Source organism: Chiloscyllium plagiosum, chromosome 19 (assembly GCF_004010195.1).
Source record: "Chiloscyllium plagiosum isolate BGI_BamShark_2017 chromosome 19, ASM401019v2, whole genome shotgun sequence".
In the NCBI taxonomy this organism is placed as follows: domain Eukaryota; kingdom Metazoa; phylum Chordata; class Chondrichthyes; order Orectolobiformes; family Hemiscylliidae; genus Chiloscyllium; species Chiloscyllium plagiosum.
In genome coordinates this window covers 58,862,538-58,880,013 of record NC_057728.1, presented here as the reverse complement: position 1 = coordinate 58,880,013, position 17,476 = coordinate 58,862,538, and positions in this window count along the sequence as shown.

Below are 17,476 nucleotides of genomic sequence, written 5' to 3'. Positions count from 1 at the left end.
GGAGGGGAGGTCTTATGAGGAAAGACTGAGGGACTTGAGGCTGTTTTCGTTGGAGAGAAGAAGGTTGAGAGGTGACTTAGTAGAGACAAAAAAGATAATCAGAGGGTTAGATAGAGTGGACAGGGAGAGCCTTTTTCCAAGTATGGTGACAGCGAGCACGAGGGGGCATAGCTTTAAATTGAGGGATGATAGATATAGGACAGATGGTCAGAGGTAGTTTCTTTACTCAGAGAGTAGTAAGAGTATGGAATGCTTTTCCTGCAACGGTAGTAGATTCACCAACTTTAAGTACATTTAAGTCGTCATTGGACAAGCATATGGATGTACATGGAATAGTGTAGGTGAGATGGGCTTCAGATTGGTATGACTGGTCGGCGCAACATCGAGGGCCGAAAGGCCTGTACTGCGCTGTAATGTTCTATGTTCTATGTTAAAAGAGACTGAGACTTCCATATGGAAAGGAAGATGTGCAGGGTTATGGAAAGCAAATGGGGGATGATATCATCTGGAGAGTTGAGAATCCTGTGCTATACCAATTCTGTGCTTCTTTGAAATCTATGATGAGTCATACCATTTCAAAGTAAAGCCATAAGTGCCATGGACAAGGATTCCTTTGCAGCCTTCAGCACCAATAACTCACAAGATATTTCCATCATACTTCAAAGATATACAAAACTTCAGTACAAGCACAATATGATTTCCACTGCAACTTCATTATCAGAAGCATTGTCAAAAAAATTAGACTTTTCCAAATGAGTTGGAATGCATCAAATTCAAACTCACTTGAGCTATTAATTGGACAGGTATTCTACAAAGATATAAAACATAAAGAACATTGTGCATTTCAGGAACATTTTTCACATTGCAGAAAGGTGGCTATATATATTTTGCAGGTCTGCAGACAAAGAGTAGACTTTGAGAAGAATAATGGATAGGAAGAGTGTTGGTATAGGGTATCGAGACAATGACATAGGCATTTCCTTGGTACTAGTGAAGCTGGGTTTTAAGAATTAGAGACACAGAGTCATACAACATGGAAACAGATGCTTTGGTCCCAACTCATCCTGAACTGAACTAGCCCCGCTTGCCTCCATTTGGACCATTACCAATTCTTATTCATATACCCATCCACATGCCTTTTAAATACTGCAATTATACCAGCCTCTACCACTTCCTCTAACAGCTCATTCCAAATACGCATCACCCTCTGCATGAAAAAGTTGCCACTTAAGTCCCTTTGAAATCATTCCCCTCTCACCTTAAACCTATGGCCTCTAGTTTAGGACTCCCCTACCCTGGGAAAAGACCTGACCAATTCGTCTTACCTATGCCCCTCATGCTTTTATAAACCTCTTTAGGTCACCCCTCAGCCTCCTATTTTGTGCAATGAAATATTCTTCGCTCCCTCGCAAATTTTCATCTTACAATAAGAATTTGGAGCTGATGCCTATACTTCAACTTGAGTGTCACATGTTTCAAAACAATTTGAGGTTTCAGGAGTTGGGGTCAACTGCCATTCAATTTGATGAATATCTAATTTGAAGCAATCATATTTATCCTCGACAGATTGTAACAGGAGGAAAATGAGAATCAGTTTTATTATTCTGTCTTGGTGCAAGGCTATCACTTTACAAATCTGCTTCAATTGCACAGAGTGACTACTAAATAACCATGAGTGAGAGGCCAATGTTCTAACTTATATTGTGGCATGAGGCAAATTGAACACACAACCCAACAAATAGGCAAGAAGAAGTGATCTCCTATTCAAAACTTTGAATCCTCATGTAGTTTTCTATTCAAATCATTAAAAAGACTGGACAAGGATAGCAAAAGAGAATTAAGTTAATTTTAGAAGCTCTGTTGCCATTAGCTCTCTTGTTTGTGATGGAACTGAAGTGAATTCCTCAGGGTCAGCAATGACAATAATGCCCACGCAAATTATGTGATTAGTGCTGTTATCAATCTTGACAGTGTGAAAGCTTTTCTGAAAAGAAATTATGATCCGTGACCAGGGCAGAGACTTCTTTGAAACACGTGTTTTTATCAAATCAGCAGAGTTGCTTTCAGAGAGAAGCTTTATTTTGTGTGTGTCCTTCTTATTAAGCTGAGGAAGATCAGGCTTGGACGTGGAATATTGAGTCTTTTAATTGTATCTCTGCAAACTGCACTAATTTCAAGCAGCAGCCAAAAATTCTTTGGTACATGAAGTTTATCGTCTTTCCCATCATGTTCTATTAAAAGACCCCTCAAAAGCCAACATATCAACAGTCAGCTCTCCTACCTTTTCATTTATTGTTTGTATGACGATGCTGCTCCTTTAACAAGGTTATGCTGTCCTTGGTTTTTTTTTCAGAGAGGTCATAAAAGACACAGACTCCGAAAAGTCTAGGTTTAAAAGGTTTTAGGGCCAATTTGATTAGAGCTAACAGATACTTCCTCAGGCAAAAGGTTTCCAAGTTAAAAATAACACTACAATGAAAGGGTAGTGGCCAGTTCTCCCAGCTCAGTTTTTTTCTGGGTTGGATGGTTTTCACACAGTAGAGTTGGAAAAAAATCTGCCAGACCCCAAAGTAGCAGGTACCTGCTGATCGCTCTCTGCCATCTCGCCTGCAAGACCCTGTCTTTGATATTATCTTTTTTTCCCAATGGGTGTTTATGGGGATTATTGCAAGTATTGGGAACAGCATCATTAAGTCGGGATATTATGTTGGGCTTTTGGATATGTGGAGTGATTCTATATTGTGTTCTCTTTAGTTTGTGTTTCGTTCGGTAACCTTGTAAATAAATTCTGTTTTTTTTTTAAAAACTAAGTGGTTTGACCAGCTGCATCCCTCCTGGAATATCTGTGTTACACCTGCTTAAAACAATTAGCAATGTTAGGCTCCGGGCTACTTTCTTTCTATGTTTTGAGGGGGGTCTGGCCTAGTCCGTAACACTTAGTTTTCAAAGTCATTCTCCTCCACTAATGCACAGTGTACCATCATCAAGATGTAGAGCAACAACTCAACAAGACCATTAAGAGAGAACCTTCCTATGTGAAGCATCTCACCTAGAAGGACCAAGACATCAGATGCATGGAACACCACCTTCTCAAGTCATACACTGTTCTACCTTGGAAATGTATCAACATTCTTTCAGTGTCGCTGGGTCAACATTCTGGAACTTGACAGCACTGTGAGGGGGGGGGCATGACACGGACTGTAGTGGTTCACAACGGCATTCACCACTATCTTAGGAACATCTTGGGATGGGAGATAATTGATGGCCGAGTCCACATTCCATGAAAAAAAATCAATTTAAAATGATGCAAAGCACCCAGGAATGTATTACTCCATTAGGGTATTATCTCAAACTGTCATGTTTTTCATTATGAAGCTAAGGAGCTGGATGCTTATAACTGAAGAAAATTTGCAGTTGTTATAGGTCGAGAATGAACACTATTCACAGTCAATCTTGCTTGACAGTTATTAGCTTGATGTGCTTCACTCTGAAGAGAGCATGCTATTTGTCCAAGTGTTGACCATCTCTGTTTCTATCTGCTATAACCCCAGCTTCAGAACAACATGCACACTGCTCTCCTATCTCCATTTCCTACATTATCTATTTTTGTTCCATCTCTTGGTGGAATTAGCAATTAACCTCTAATTCCCACCAATCCCATGGTGTCAGTTTGTGCACAGTATCGGCTAATATAACCAGCCCAAACTTGATTCACATTGGACACATAAGCCAGCAGTCAGAAGAAAATTTCATTTCAATATTTGCAAATGATAGTTGATGGAACAGACAGACACATGGCAGGTCAATATAATGCAAAGGAGAGCACTGTGATGTATTCTGATAGGAAGAACTAGCAGAGGCAACATCAGGGTGTAATTTTAAAGGCGGTGCAGGAATAGAGAGATTGGGACTTATATGGGCAAAATCATTGAATATGATAGAATGGTCAGAGAAAGTGATTAACAAAGGAACCCAGGTGAAATAAATCTGGACCAAAAGTACAAAAGCAAAGATGCTGTGATGAATTTCTATTAAATCCTGATCTGGCTTTGAGCATTGGGTCCAATTTTGGCCATTGTGTGTTTTAATGAGACTTGCTTAACTGATGACAAAACCTGCTGTCAATAAGAGAGAAGACGCCAGTGAAGAAAGAGCAAGTGAAAAGGGAGACCTGAAATGCTGCACTAGTCAAGGATATTTGAGAACCAACTTTACAAAGATGTAAACAATGAAATGTGACAACAAATGTGGAATTGAAGAGTCTTACTTGGAGCAAACAACCTCAAGGACATGGGATATGCAGAAATCTACAGCCGGAGATGCTCCAGACTCTTACTGCCATGTGCAGGTGACAGGACCTTGAAGAACAAGGTAAAGTAAGGTAACAGCTCAGAAAAAGAAAGGCATCCTTAACCAGGAGCTGAGGCTAAATCAGGGTACAAGAGGTACAGCAGAAAAGGGAAGACACTGAAGACAAGAAAATGTCTCAGAAGACTTTGAGGCGAAAAGCTGGTTAAAGTGAAGGATCTCAAAGCAAAAGACTTCAGTTTCAGGGCTGCTTAGTGGGAAGGTTCTGGAGGGGCAGGGAATAGGAGGATATTATTCTTGAAGAAGAAAATAGCATCTTATTCTTTAGCAACTATCAACAAATTGGCTGAGGACCAATTCAGAGTCGAGAGTGTGGGGCTGGAAGAGCACAGCAGGTCACGCAGCATCTGAGGAGCAGGAGACTCAATGTTTCAGGCATGAGCCCTTCACCAGGAATCAGCAGTCCTCAATTTCTCCTCCTTGAGGACCAATTCAGAGAGACTCATGCAGCCAGATAAGGCAGAATCAGAGGGGAGAGACGTAAAGTTGACATTTTGAACCTGATAGGATGCTGCCTGACCTGCTGCGCTTTTCCAGCAACACATTTCCAGACCAATTCAGAGAGACTCATGCAGCCAGATAAGGCAGAATCAGAGGGGAGAGACGTAAAGTTGACATTTTGAACCTGATATGATTCTTCTTTGGAACACAAGCAGTTTTGCAATACTGAGGCTACACTATGGGAGGTACCTGTATGTTAAATGGCATGTAGATATCAAACTGAGGCCCATCTGTCCTCTCAGGTGATAGTAAAAGACCCCATAGCACGATTTGCAAGAAGAGCAGGATAAATCTTTCCAGTTCCCTGACCAATATCCGTTCCTCAAATCCAATGTTACAGAAGGAGGGTTTCTGGTTATTATCAATTCATCACATTCAACATAAGATTGCAGGATTTCAGATGTTGGTCTGTGATATTGACAACAGAAGTTGAAATATGTGTGGGCATGGTTCAGGTCTGCCACCTCCAGTAGACCCTGAGGCAACATTGGGAAATTGGAGGCCTGAGGGAGCTGATAAAGAACTATGTGTTGGCTCTCTGGGAGATCGATCCATCTTGTGGCCCCTCACCAAACCTTCCATGGTCTCTTCGGCAGCTCAGACCCCTCACAACGATAACCCAGAGAGAGGGAGAAGTCTATCATTTCAAGACACCACACTGCTCAAGCTACTTTCACCACATTAATGCCAGGTGCTTGAGTCCCTTAATGAACACCAGCCTTAGTTGGGTCCATATCAGAAACAGTCAATGAGATTTCTCCCCAGCACGAACCAGCTTCTTTGGTTCTGAGGAAAGACCCCTGTTCCACTTCCTGCTTCATCCGTCCTTTCAGCTGATCATTTCCAGACTGGTACCTCCATCTTTACAATTAGACCAAATTTTTATTGAATTTGAATTTGAATTTCACCATCTGATGTGGTGGGATTCAAGCTCATCTCTCCAAGATATTAACCTGGGTTACTCATGCATTGACATTCCCACTCTGCTACAACCTCATTTTAATGCAATACACCTTTGCAAAAAAGAGGCAATGTCAAGTTCTCTCTAACTTGCCAGCTAACGGCCGAGACTCCTCCAACGTATGTTAAATTCTCTGGAAGAGAATGTGAAGCAGATATTACCAACCAGAACAATATAAAGATTAGTAACTGATAAATCAAATCCATTTAACTGAATATGAACAATGAGACAAACAAAATTCATCTTTCTGATTGGTTATGATCAGAAATAATGTGATAAGATAAATATGGAATATTGTTGAGAGGAGATTAATTGAGCTGTATGAAGTTAAGAGAGCTTAGAAAGAATGGAACCTGTGACATAGCTGGTCCTTTCTCAAGGTTATTGTGCCCTTGAGGATTGTTCAGAGAAGGGGGGTAATTGTCCAGGCTCCAACTAAACCGGGCTTGGATAGTTTATTGGGGCCCTTTATGTTCATACCTAACAGATAATGCCTCCAGCAGAAAGCTTTCAAGTCTTTAAAAAAACTGGTATAATCAAAGGGGAGTGGCCAGCTAGCTCCGTAGCTAGCCTTCGTTTTTATTAGTTCAGTGGCAGTCTGTGTGAGAAGCTGTCACTCTCCCTCCTCTTTTGACTTCGAACCTGTAAGACTTTGTTTCATTTTTTAACCTTTTGTGCCAAGAGGTGTTTGTTGGGATTGTTTGAAACAGAATCATTAAGTCGGGACAGCCTGTCGTGTTCAGATAGGATAAATTATTTCAGTATTCGGTTTCTGTTCTTTGTATTGCATTCCATAATCTTGTAACTAAATTCTGTTTCGTTTAAAAACTAAGTCGGCCGACAAGCTATTTCTCTACGGAAAAATCCGCTATACGCTTCCATAAATCTAATAGCAAAGTTAGGGTCTGGGCTACCTGCTGAAATGTTTGGAGGGGTTGAGCCTGGTCCATAATAAGACAAGAGACTTGTTTCTAGTTGCAGAGAGGCCAATCCCCCTGAGAATGCAGAGTTGGTTGTGCGGCTCAGTTGGCTGGACTTGTAATGCTGAATGATATCAACAGCATGAGTTCAATTCAGGTTGAAGTTACCATGAGGTCTCACCTCTTCAACCTTGCCTGAGATGTGGTGACCCTCAGGTTAACCTCAACACCAATTGTGTGTCTCTTTCTTTGATGAGAGAGTCGGATGATGGTAACTTTATTTCCATCTGGACTAACATGTTGGAAGAGGAAGTTGAGGAGTCATTAATTCACCCAGATGGAGGTACTGATCTGGGAATGATCAGCTGAAAGGATGGGCACAGCAGAAATGTCCATCACGTTAAATAAAGAATTTTCCGAATGAAATTGAGGTCATGCAACTTCCGAGGATATAGACAAGGAGCTGAAGATTGGATTAGGCTGAATTAGCTCCTCCTGCATGAGCATGATGGGTCACACAGCCTCCTTCTGTGCCATAAATCATTTTGCTTTTAGGGTTGCACACCAACATTGTTTACAACCAATTCAAAGTTGTTTAAAATTCAAATTAACTATCAAAACATGTTTTTGACTAGAAACCTGCCCCAGTCAGCTGTTCCGTTAAAAGCTGCTCCATTCTTATTAGCAGGTAATTCAATTTTCTTCTGCAAAAGCATCGATGTTGTAAAAATTGAAGTCCTAACATTGAATTAGCATGGCACCAGTCTGCCTATCTCATGGTTCTAACCCATACAGATCTCCCACAGTTCTTATGCAATTTATCTTTAATTTCACTGCTCACTCCATACACGTTGACAAAAAAAAGTTTGAAATGAGTTATTTTTCAAATAAGTCCCACAGTGATGCTGACAACAAGCCAGAGAGACAATAAATTGGCAATCTCCAAGCTTTCATTCATGTTGAATAGAGCCATACAAAGATGTCTATATTTGATATGGTTTGGAAGGATGAGGGGGTGGGGTTGCAGGTCTCTGATGCAAATTTACAGAATACTGAGAGGCCTGGATAAATTGGACGTGGAGAATGCGGGTAAGTGGAGTTGAAATGCCCATCAGCCATGATTGAATGTCGGAGTGGACTCGATGGGCCGAATGGCCTTACTTCCACTCCTCTGTCTTATGGTCTTATGGTCTAAGTTGTTTCCACTCACCGGAGAGATGAGGACACAAGGACATGGTCTCAGAGAGAAGGGGCAGTCTTTCAGAACTGGGGTGAGGAGGAATTTCTTCAGCCAGAGGGTGAATAATCTGTGGAACTCATTGCCGCAGAAGGCTGTGGAGGCCAAGTCATAGAGTGTATTTCAGGCAGAGATAGGTTCTCGATTGGTAATGGGATCAGGGGTTACGTGGAGAAGGCAAGAGAATGGGGTTGAGAAACGTACTGGCCATAATCAATTAGCAGTGGCATGATGGCTCAGTGGTTAACATGGTTGCCTCACAACACTAGGGACCCAGGATCAATTCCAGCCTTGGGCGACTGTCCGTGTGGAGTTTTTACATTCTCCCCGTGTCTGTGTGGATTTCCTCCCGGTGCTCCGGTTTCCTCCCACAGTGCAAAGATGTGGAGGTTAGGTGAATTGGCTATGGGAAATTGCCCATAGTGTTCAGGAATGTATAGTTTAGGTGCATTAGTCATGGGAAATTCAGGGTAGGATTCATGGGTCTGGGTAGGAAACTCTAAAGGTCAGTCTGGACTTGTTGGGCCAAATGGCCTGTTTCAACACTGTACGGATTCTATGAGAAGTTGTATGACCGACAACTGCTCCTATTTCTCATGCTGTTCTATCCTTAACCTCCTCCAAGGTAAGTAAATTACTTTGCCTTGTCTAATATTTTATATGGTGATTAAAACAGCATAATCTCAGGAATTGCAGGAAAGTTCTTAGCTGCAGGAAGGTCTAACTTTTTAATACAGTGGCTTGACTTTAATTGACTGTTTTATGGAGTGCCTTACCAATAAGGCCAGAGAGTGTTGTTAACCCCCTATTACTCTTGAACTGAATGGCCTGCCAGTCCATTTCAGAGGGTCACTAAAACTCACCCTCATTTCTGTGGATCTGAAGTCATGTGCAGAGCAGAGAGTCAAGAGTGCGGTGCTGGAAAAGCACAGCTGGTCAGGCAACATCCGAGGAGTAGGAGAATCAACGCTTCGGGTATATGCCCTTCATCAGCCCGTTCCTGATAAAGGGCTTATGCCCGAAACATCGATTTTCCTGCTCCTTGGATGCTGCCTGACCTGCTGTTCTTTTCCAGCACCACACTCTCGACTCTGATCTCCAACATCTGCAGCTCTCACTTTCTCCTCGCAGAACAGAGAGGTAAGGTTGGAAGATTTTCTTCTCTAAAAATCATTTGGCAAACCAGATAGATTTTTACAATTGATAATAATTTCATGGTGACCATTACTAAGGCTACATTTCAATGTTAGCTTTATCAAGTGTTTTAAATACTACTAACCGCCATGGTGGAATTTGAAATCTATGTTCTAACAACACTAGGCTTTTGCCTGAAACGTTGACTTTCCTGCTCCTTGGAAACTACCTGACCTGTGTGCTTTTCCAACAACACACTCTCGACTCTAATCTCTAGAATCTGCAGTCCTCACTTTTGCCCTCTGCATCACCAGCCCATTCGCATTACCCTAACATCATCATCTTCCCCATCCTTTTTAATCAGAGACATTCAAGTCCTTGATTCTTATGTAGCCTTTTGGAAGCCCTTTTCTATTCATTTCCTTCAGGGAAGCACCATTTTCAACAGCTGTGTAAGTAACTGCAGGTATAGAAACACTCCAGCTGTACGGAAATTCTCTACAGAGGGATTAGATCTCCCAGCATCAGCACAGGAAATTACCTTTCAATGTTTTTCCATTATCAGCATTATCAATGCTGTGTAGTTTAATAAAATTGCACATCTAATGACAAATTTGTCAAATCAATAAGAAAAGGCTGTAATAAATTAAACAGTGACATAATTATTTTGGCTGAACTCATCTCAATGATTTTTCAGTATTCCAAGGTAAAATCTTTCTGACCTGAGGAGATGGCTGTACTGTATCTAAGTGGCAATTCATTTTGCACATAGACTCAGAGAGGCATACAAGCAAGGAAGTAGACCCTTTGGTCCAACCAGTCCATGCTGAACATAATCCCAAACTAAACTAGTCCCACCTGCCTACTCCTGGCCCATATCCTTCCAAACATTTCCTACTCATGTACTTATCCTAAGGTCGTTTAAACGTTGTAGTTTTACCTGCATCCACCACTGCCTTATACCGGAAATGACAGCAATGCACATCACCTTTATCAATTAGCATGAGGTCGGGCAGTGTGCAAATGAACCGTCCATGAAATGCCTTGAGGGTTTGGAAGTTAATGTACAAGTGATTGTTCTTTCGATGAATACTTAGGGTGAAGATTCTGAGCTTGGACAAAATAGCATAGTTGTTTGTCTTCTCTGGACAGACAGTGGTATTTTTATTTACTTCTGTGCAAGGGTGACTGACACTTCCCTGGAACATTAATCATGTACAGACAGAGTGAAATTCAATATGTGACCGAGCTCCTGTATGGTTGTGTGGAAACACACAGAAAAAAGGTCAAAAGGTTCTTCAGAGAGGAAGTCCTCCTTTCATTGGTGACCATGTACACATTGAAACAAGTTGAATATTTTGCAATGGCTTGCTGGATGCAAAGTCCCTTGTTTTTCTTTGCTTTGAATACTCCTTACTTTGTTGAGCAGTGGAATGCACCAAAAAGGGAAATGGAGGTCATATTGGTCTTGAGCAAGTTGTTCCTGTGGTTCAGTTCAATAGAAATTGGGGCTGAGCTTCTGCCACAATGTGTAAACAATCACTTCTTGTTATTCTATAGAATACAGCTGCAATAAATGGTATTAACTGAGATCCTTCAGAACATGACATTTTCTCCCAAAACACATAAGAAACATATTAAACAGAAGTAGGCCATTCAGCCCATCAAATCTGCTCTGTGACTGAATGAGATCATGAGATGTGATGATCCTCAATTTCACCTTGCTGCCTTTTCCACATAACGCTTGATTCCCTTTGCGATTAAAAATCTATCTTAGCTTTGAATATACTTAATGACCCAGTCTCTGCTACTCTCTGGAGTAAAGAATTCCACAGATTCACTACTCTCTGGGAGAAGAAATTCTTCCTCATCTCCAAAATGAACAGCCCTTTACTCTGAGATTATGCCCCGCGGTCCGCGACTCAAGAATGTTTCCACATCTACCCTGTCAAGTCTTCATTTCACAGGAAGAATTTATATGTATACTAGAAACAAAAATCACAAAGATAGGGCAACATTTGTGACAGGTTGATGAAGGTAGAACTTGCAGCTTTTGGTGCCAACTCGTCTCTTGTGTTAATCTTCATTCTCCCAATGAGTCTCCCATTTCCACATCTCTAACCCAACCATGGCAACAACTGCTTTAAATTCTCTACTCACTGCTTCACTTTAAAGGCCTCAGCATGTCCCTCCACTTGTCCTTGTGTAGTTGAGTTTCACATTCCAACCACTCCCTGAGTGAAGAACTTAGTTCAGAATTCCCCGCCAGAGTTATTTGTGACTGTCTTGTCTTTATGGCCCCTAGCTCTGGTCTTTCCCACTTGCTCCAGCCATTCTGAAAGTCATTTTGTAGCATTAATGTGCAGTTCATTTTGGATTGAAGATGGTAAGTTTGCGGCTTTGAACCTTTGTGAGTGTGTTGCAGCCCCCACCAGATACACGGAATGATCGCCTTCCGCATGTCTCTTCCTGCAACCCCAATGAGCTTTCAGCCTCCTCCTTTTACAATCGAACCTTTAATGTGTCCATTTTATGCTCAGAGTCCATGGCTTCATAAATTGGCATGTCCATTTAGGTCATTTGTTTTGTCCAGCTGGAGGTGAGAGTGATATTGACCTGTGTACCGAGCACCCGACCCTCCCCACTCTCTCACAGATCTCCGAGTCCCCATCCTACAGCCAATGAGATCCCACTGTTCCCTCTCAAATTTCCCCCTTTCACTGTTATCTTTTTGTCAATGACTCAGCCCATCCTCAGCCTTGAGTTGCCCATTTTCTCCAGGACTCCCATGGACATCCCATGACCATGATAGAGCAAACTTCCAGGACTGACCATGACCCATGGGCAGACTTAGTAGGACAGTCCTGACTGAGCACAGCTGACCTGCCTCCCCTGCCCTAGACTGATGTCTCCATAACTTCCCATCTGAAGTAGCTGGAATCCTCAAGCTGGATACCCTGGACCTGCAGGACTAACGGTGATCCAGGCCCCTCACTGTAAGGACACATGCCAGGACTGTAACCTGAGTAAGGAGGGGAGAATTGGGCGCTGCATAAAAATGAGGCTAGTTGAGCCAGTAGTGGGTTGCAATAGCATGGAAATAAGGTTGCTGTCACTGAACAGTGAAATTCTCAAGTCGCCGTTTAAAGATTGGGGGACAATAGAGAAATTAATTTGAGATTGAGGTTTTTTTTTCTCATTTGTACTAGGCTGAATCGTACATAAACATGGCTAAATCTGAGTTGTTAGGTAAAGCAATGACTGCAGATGCTGGAAACCAGATTCTGGATTAGTGGTGCTAATGAGTTTTCTCACTGTATCTTATTAACCACTTTCCCATGATATCCATCGCATCCACCATTCTGGTCAGAGTTACCAGGGCAGCCCAAGATATGGTCAATGACTTCAGAACTGGACACAAAATGTTAACTCTGATTTCTCTCCACAGCTGCTGCCAGACCTGCTGAGATTTTCCAGCAATTTCTGCTTTTGTTTCAGATTTCCAGCATCTGCAGTACTTTTGGTTGTTTGACTGGTGTGTCTGATATTGGCAGGGCAGAGTGTGAATAGGGAACAGATGGGTTAGGACTGTATTTCCCTGAAATTAAGAAAATGAGTGGGGTGGGTGGGGGTGCAGCTCATAGGAACTTATAAAATGCTAAAAGAACAAGGCAGGTTAAATACAGAAAGGATATTGTCAATGGTCAGTGAGTCCAGACCAGAATCACTGTCCAAGGATGCGTCTGAGGAACAGAGATGGTTTCAGTGAGTGGGCAAAGGTCTGGCAGATGGAATATGTTAATAAATGCAAAGTCTTCCATTTTGGGAGGAATAACAGTAAAAAGGGCTTTTTTTTGGATAGTAAAAATTGTAGCATGCAGTGGGACCTGGGTGTCCTTGTATATGATCTGCAGGTGCAAGGGGTAATTAAAAAGACAAATGGTATTCTGTCCTTTATTGTTAAAGGGGGTGAGTTTATAAACAGGGAGGGCATGTTGCAGCTGTACAGGGTGCAGGTGAGGCCACACCTGGAGTACTGCATGCAAGTTTTAGTTTTCTTATATGAGAAAGGATTGAATTGAATTTATTGTCACATGTACCGAGGCACAGTAAAAAGCTTTGTCTTGCGAGCAATACAGGCAGATCACAGAGTGAAGTAACATAGATAAGTAAATAATAGATAAACAGTGGCAAAACAAAAACACAGGTACAGTGAATGTTAAGAGTTTGTGAGTCCATTCAGTATCCTTACAACACTTGGTTAGAAACTGTTTCAGAACTGGCTGGTGCGTGTGTTCAGGCTTTTGTACCTTCTCCCCGATGGTCGAGGTTGTAGGAAAACATTGCCAGGGTGAGATGGATCTTTGAGAATGCTGGCGGCCTTTCCTTGACAGTAGGCCTGGTAGATGGATTCTATAGATGGGAGGTTGGCCTTTGTGATTGTCCGGGCCAAGTTCTCCACTCTCTTAACCGTAAATGCTTTTAAAGTTCTGATAGATAAAGTTTTGAACAGTAAAGGAATTAAGGGTTATAGTGAGAGGGCGGGTCAGTGGAGCTGAGGCCACAAAAAATCAGCCATTCTCTTATTGAATGGCCAATCAGGCTCGAGGGGCCAGTTGGCCTACTCCTGCCCCTAGTTCTTATGTTCCAATGTTCTTTTTAGGGCTGAGATGAGGAGAAATCCCTTCACCCAGAGAGACTGAATCTGGGACATTCTCTGCCACAGGAAGTGTTTGAGGCCAAAACATTGCACGTTTTCAAGGAAGAGCTGGATATAGTTCTTAGGACTAATGAGATCAAAGGTCATGGGGGAGGAGTAGGAGCAGGGGATTCACTAGAATCCTTAGAATCCCTACAGAGTGGAAGCAGGCCCTTCAGCCCGACAAGTTCTCACTGACCCGCCAATGAGTATTCCACCCAGACCTATTTCCCTATGAGGGTTACTGTTCGGAGGGTCAGTGTGGAAATGTTGGGCCGATTGGCCTGTTTCCACACTGTAGGGATTCTAAGGATTCTACCCCTATTACTCTACATTTCCCCCCTGACTAATGCACCTAACATATATATCCCTGGACACTACAGGCAATTTAGCATGTCAGTTCACCTAACCTGCGCATCTTTGGACTGCGGATGAACGCAGAACACCCAGAGGAAACCCACGCAGATACGGGGAGAATGTGCAAACTCCACACAGATAGTCACCCGAGGCTGGAATTGAACTCAGGTCCCTCGCGCTGTGAGGCAGCAGTGTTAACCAATTCAGTTGGATGATCAGCCATGATCATGTTGAATAGCAGCACAGGTTCGACAGAGTGAATGGCCTATTCCTGCTGCCATTTCCTATGTTTCCATCAGAGCACAGCAAATCTAAACCAAGGCTGGAAAGAGAAACCAGCCATGGAGTCAAAGAGCCGTACAGCACAGAAACAGACCCTTCAGTCCAACTCATCCATGCTGACCAGATATCTTACATTAATCTAGTCCCATTTGCCAGCATTTGGCCCATATCCCTCCAAACCCTTCCTATTCATAAACGTATCCGGATGCCTTTTAAATGTTGTTAATGTACCAGCCTCCACCACCCCCTCTAGCAGCTCATTCTATGCACGCACCACCCTCTGCGTGAAAAAGTTGCCCCTTCGGTCCCTTTTAAATCTTTTCCTTCTCACCTGAAACTTACGCCCTCCAGTTCTGGAATCGCCAGTCCAGGGAAAAGCCCCTCATAATTTTATAAACCTCAGCTTTGAGTTAGAGACCAATAATAATGCAGTTGCTGAGTTAATCCAGTCTGGGTTTTGGTAATGCATCAGTACAATAATTCCACAATAATTGAGTAAAGTTGAGAACTGGTAGTCTGACAAATATCACTGTATTGTTTGAGAGCACCCTGTGAATAGGTTTAGAGTTGCTACCTTTGGAACCAGTTGCAGTGTGATGGTGATTATAAATTACGGTGCTTTAGTCTGCCCTTTAATGTTTGAAATGTCAGTAATAAGACAGCAGGACAGCTGGTTCCTCGCGAACTTAGAAATTTAACTGTTGCACAGATCACTGTTCTGCACATCTGTTAAAGTTAACATGCGTAGCACTCTTTTTCTCCAGAGAAGGGAGAGTTCGGGAACTGTCATAACATGTGAGCCCTGGGTGGCTTGTACTGTTGTATAACACATGCCAACGTTAAGCCTTTTTTTTGTCACTGAATAACACAGCCACAAAAGGCAGAACCAGGCACATATACAAGATCTTTTCAGGAGAAGAACAAACTGAAAATGAACTGTGTTTAAATGATGATGTTTGAGACCTAGGATCTCCCAATGTTCTATATGGTTAATGAAACAATCTGTTATAACACAGGGAATACAGGTTCACACACAGCAAGCTCCCACTAACAGGTCAAGTCAGCCAAATTGCTTCAAAAAGAGAAATTGCTGGAGAAACACAGCAGGTCTGGCAGCATCTGTGGAGAGAATGCAGAGTTAATGCTTTGAGTTCAGTGACCCTTCTTCAGAACTGAAGACACTTCAGAACAGAATCTGTTCTAAAGATGTCAGTGGATTCAAAATGTTAACTCTATTTTTGTCTCCACCAGACCTGCTGAGTTTCTCCAGCAATTTCTGTTTTTGTTCCAGATCATCAGCATCGTTGCTCTATATTAGCGGACTATTTGCTTCATCAACAATGTCGGTTGAAGGATAGGTGTTAGCAGGATTATGTAGGGAATGTGTGTCTTGCAATTGTTCCAGTGACATCATGGGGTCTACTGCAAAAACCAAAGAACAGAGGATGCTGGAAATCAGAGACAGAAACAGAGCTGAAGTTCTACACTCGAATCATTAACTCTGCTTTCTCTCCACAGCTGGTGCCAGACCTGCTGAGTTTCTTATTCATTTTTTTGGACCTTTTGCAATCAGCTGAAATGGCACAAAACCATAAACATAACACAATAGTATGTCAGAGCACGGGTGGGCCATTCAGCCCATCTTCCAAGGCTCTTCAGTCTCTCCTCTGAAGAACAGCACATCCAACATTGTAGCGCTCTCTCACTGTTGGTGTGTTTGGCTTCGTGATGTTCTCAGGAGAAAGTGAGGACTGCAGATGCTGGAGATCAGAGACAAAAAGTATGGCGCTAGAAAAGCACAGCCAGTCAGACAGCATCCGAGAAGCAGGAGAGTTGACGTTTCGGGTATAATACCTTCATCAGGACATTCCTGATGTAAGGCTTATGCCTGAAATGTCGACTCTCCTGCTCTTTGGATGCAGCCTGACCTACTGTGCTTTTCCAGCGCCACACGTTTTGACTTCTTGATGTTCTCCGTTTAAGTCCAAATATGAGATTTGGATGAGCAGCATTCTGACAAGAGGTGAAAATTGTTACTGAGCCGGTCACAGGGAAAGAAACAAACCCACTTCAGGCTGAAGTGAGGAGAATTTTTCTTTCCTCCCAAAGGATTGTTAGTCTTCAGAATTCACTTTCTCGAGGAGGAGATCTAGCTGGATCTTTGAACATATCGAAGGCTGAGTTGATAGATATTTGATGTGCAATTGCATTAATGGTTAAAGGCAAAGTGAGGAGGAGTACAGGAAAGTGGAAATGTCAAAGTTTCAAAGCAAGTTCAAGGGTTTGAACAGCTTCCTCCTACTCTTATTTCTCATCATCTTACTGTGACAATGCTGAGGCTTTAAGAGGTGTGTATGTTCTGGTTTCTTACAGACAGAGACTGGGGACAGGTGTTGAGCAGCCTACAAGAAGATAAACAACTTGTGACACCTTGGGGATTGTTTTTTAAAGTTGGACCAATAGAAGCAGCCTGAACAGATGTGGTCAAGTTGTCACAGATCCAGGATTTTTAGTTAGCTTTCAACAGTTATTGTTGGGGTCTCAGCAGTGAGTATCTCCTGACTACTACTCTCTCTCTCTCTTCAAATTGTCTTTTGATATTCTTTTCTCCTGGATTGGAGAACTGCATGTGACACAAATCTTGTTTTCGGAATTTGCCTATTTGCCAAGGGTTGTGTTCATGGGATGTACTATACTGGAACAATTCATTAGAAATAGTTACTGTATCTACTATTCTGTTACGTTATTTTAGTAGAATTAAATTATGCTAAGTTCTTCTTTCTCTTGTTGTGATTTACTTATACAGTTTGAATAAATTAGGTTTTCCTTAACGTTGAATAGTTTGACCAATCGAATTACATGTGGAACACAGCACCTGATATTTACCTTTAAGCTAAAAAAAAAGTTAGGGTCTAGGCTACCTTCTTAATATATTTGAGGGGGTATAGTCCAACCTGTAGCATTCCGACCCAAGTTTATCTTCCCATAGTGAATGTTATTCAACCCCAATTTATGAA